We start from the raw sequence: 3720 nt of genomic DNA, 5'->3' as shown, positions 1-3720 counted from the left end.
GAAAGCAGCCGGGGCCTTGAGATTTCGAAAATGCCGCGCTCTGAAATTTTCACATCAGCCATTGGGAAGATAATTATTATCCGTCACAAACAAAAAAAAAAAACAGCTTTGAAATGAGCATTGATAGTGGCCACGTTTTTTCGGGGCATGTCTTGATGAAATAATTGCAGTTCAGTTCGTTGGTTCAATTGCATTTGTTGGCTCCTTGCAGCATGTCTAGATTTCATCTTTTTCAGTATTCCTAGTGTTCTCATTGTAGTATGAATAACCTGCAGATTTTTCGTTGTTGTTGTTATGCGTTATACAATGCTGAGCGATGTTTTTCCTTTCCTTGAAGCTAGCCATAGAAGTATAAAACTTTCTATAAACTCATTACAATAAGAATCCAGCATACGGTTCATCATCGGCTCGATAAACGTTCGGGAAGTGGCGACTTTTAATGCCGTGATCATGAAGCTTAACAGCAGAGCGTGTTCATCAGATATGCCAGGGGTGACGTAACGCAAGGCGTGAATCGAATCTAAGATTGAAATGGCGTTCTGAATTCTTTTGGTTCCAGATAGAACAAACAAAAATATATAAAAAAAGCATGTCATTGATTGTCATTCAAACCTCAAGAGCGCGTGGAGAAAGTGTTCCGGTTTACATTCGGCAAATCGAAATGAACGGCTAAAATTAACCTATCGTCTGGTTTCATGCGGGAGATCACGTGCGCACGCAAATTTCTTCGTACGGGAATTTTATGAAGTGAAGGCGGCTACAGATCATTTCCTTTGTCTAGTTCATGTTCGTAGGCGCAAATTGCAAACGTAATACTTGGAGGAACGTTTCCACTAATCTACAGGGGCTCTCTCATTTCTCCGATTGCTCGCAAACACATTGCATTGCTAGTCGTGACGTTTCACAGTGACGTTTCACCATGCCCGTCGAAGTTGATTACCAGTACCGCGCCAGCGTCGACCGGCCGGCGAAGCGACGAACTCAGCAGCGCATGCGCGAGGCCCTACAACACCCCAACCGAGCTACCCTGCTTATCGGAGAGAGCGAGTGCGCGTGAACGCGGGCTCGTCTGACGATCTGGATTAAAGAAAAAAAAAAAAGTGTGTCCGAGATATTGACAAAGACAAGTGGTCGCTGTCGCTCTGAGTCTTAGCGCGTTATAGAAAACGTGGGATGGCGGTGCTTCCTCGAGGGTCTAAAAGTACAATCTTCGAACTAGCGCTCCCGGCGGAACGTGGAGCTAGCATCCTTCTTCTTGGAACGGTTTGCAATGGACTGCTTGAATGTGCCGACCACGCGTCACGGGTCGCGTATAGAGCCAACGTTTGGCAAGAACGCGTCTAGCACAACCGATCGCGGTTGCGATAACCCATCGTTGGTAGCGAAAAAAAGAAAGAAAGAAAAAAAAAACACCTACCCGCAGCTTGTTAGCAGTAACCGTAAATGTGGTTCTAAATATAGGTTCGCTGGTCACTGAAACTTTCTCATAACGCACACCACTGTAGTCCAAAAAGAACAAAGCACGCACAATGGATATGATACAGCCGTCACCGCATGATTTCGCGTTTTCCTTATTGCATTACTTTCGTGGGCATGCGCGCTAGGGCCACGCAGGCCAGGAGGCAAGGGGAAAAATAAATAAGAAATGATACGCGATCCTCAGCATTGACTTGGCTGATGTGGCACTCGCATTTATGTTCTTTACCTTAGGCGAGCGCAACGCGCCAACTGAACTCCAATTTCCCATAACGGAAATTCGTATTTGGCCATTTGGTTGTATTTTTGGCTGATGTTCGCGTTTTTCGCCCGAGCATGCGCTTCACTGCGCCGCTCGTTGCCCCTTCAATGCGGCTTCACTGCCCTGCAGGCGTGTTCTGCGTCAAGCCGAACCACCAGGCAAAAAGCCTGGGCGCCGCCATCTTGTTGAGAGCGGCGCCGGGGACACAATCGCGCCTAGCTCATTGAGTTTTCCCCCAAAACTGAACGAAATAGCCTTATTTAAATGAGAAAGATGCCGCGAGTGCCGCAACGAAGGACCTTAAGGATTACCGAAGGGTAACTGAGGGCGACGCGACGAGCTTTGGAAAGAAGAATGATGGGTGTAGCGCTACGGGGGATAAGAATAGAGCAGATTCGGGGGGTGAGCGAACAAACGCGAGCTAATGACACCTTAGTTTAAACCAAGAAAAAGAAATGGGCGTGCGCAGGGCATGCAATGTGGGGGGAAGATCATCAATTAAGGGTTACCGACTGAATTCCAAGAGAAGGGAAGCGTAGCACGGGGTGGCGGAAATTTAGGAGGGCAGATTAGATTAGGAAGGGCGCAGGCACTAGACGGCGACCGTGACCGGGCTTACACGTGACCGGGGTGCTTGGAGAATAATGGGAGAGGTCTTTGCCCTGCAGTGGTCGTAGCCAGCAGGATGATGATGACGAAAAGGTAGCAACAGGTATTCATAACATACAGGTTGGAAAGCTGAGGCACCTCTGAACCCTTGAATATATTTCGCCACACTTGGCCATACGACAAGTTTGTTTTCGAGGCGCTCGGTCCCACTGCAGCGAAAATGTTGCCGGAAATCGGGCACTCCATTTTTGTTTCATAGGGAACCTTTCTTCCACTAGGGCAGCGGATTTTCGCAGGGCGAGCTTGCTGTCGTTTACGGATCAAAGCGATAGTGAACTCCAAAATGCAGTGTTGGCTTTGAGTGGGACTTACATTGATTGCAAAACCCACGGCTAATCACCCTTCCCCCCCCCCCCCCCCCAAGTGGCTCATTACAGCAGACAATCGTTCAGAAACACCGGCATCGTTGCGTATAGTATGGGAATGGTGCGTGTCACGTGAGTGCTCGCTTCGAGCTTGTGTTCTTCATTTTGATTGAATGAAGTCTCACCTAAGTGAGCGGGGGCCGATCCCGGAGGTAGTGCAATACCGGGCCGACCTGCGGCGGAGGTGAAGCAGGCTTCAAGCACTCCGCCAACTTCCAAAAATAGGTTTAATATCGTGGGTCCATATAGAACCCGTATCAGATATTAAGCTGATAAGAACAGATACTACACTTTGATCTTAGCCAAAAGGCCGAGAAGCGATGTCTTTCACTTCACTCCATTGTACCACTGCCTTGTGGGTGCCCTGGCGACATTGGTAACCTCAGCAACAGCGTGGGCAATCTTATAAAACCCAGCCCGTCTAGAGACTCTATGCTCTCTATCTCGCGAATCAACTCGCGACGCCTCAGTCTTTCACTGTTAACGAAACGCCGTCGCGTAGAAACGAGACCCGAGCGCAAGCTTGTTCGCAAGGCAAAACCAACGAAGGCAACCTCGTAGAAAACGGAACAGGCGAGCGGAAAACACGCGCAAGGGGAATGCTTACTTCCGTCTGAATGCGACCGCTCAAGGCGGCTTTCTTTGAGGCCTTCGTTTCAAGCCCGTGCGCAAGTGTAATACACTACGCGCATTTCCCTCATTTCCTTTTATTTACCGCAAGGCCCACTGAAAGTTTTCATACGGCACAGGCCGGGACGGATTGCAACGTGTCGATTCGACCGCTAGAATTAGGTAGCGCGCCTCATGTACGAATGAAAGAGAATGAAAAAAAAAAAATAAATAAATATAGAAAAGGCTGCGCACTCCTTCCAACCGGAAACATAGAGGGCAGGAAGATCGCCATGTGGAGCACAGGTGTTGTTAAAAAAGAAAGAAAGAAAGAAAGAA

General features: G+C 48.4%; 1 non-coding gene across 1 annotated transcript; it reads right to left on the bottom strand.

Moving 5' to 3' along the window:
• Window positions 1–2902: 2902 nt before the first annotated feature.
• On the bottom strand, window positions 2903–3094 carry LOC139053996 (U2 spliceosomal RNA). The gene has a single exon (XR_011510950.1). It is a non-coding gene; the product is annotated as a U2 spliceosomal RNA (small nuclear RNA).
• Window positions 3095–3720: the final 626 nt, after the last annotated feature.

This window comes from Dermacentor albipictus, unplaced genomic scaffold (genome assembly GCF_038994185.2).
Source record: "Dermacentor albipictus isolate Rhodes 1998 colony unplaced genomic scaffold, USDA_Dalb.pri_finalv2 scaffold_451, whole genome shotgun sequence".
In the NCBI taxonomy this organism is placed as follows: Eukaryota; Metazoa; Arthropoda; class Arachnida; order Ixodida; family Ixodidae; genus Dermacentor; species Dermacentor albipictus.
This window is presented reverse-complemented; position numbering and strand designations above follow the sequence as displayed.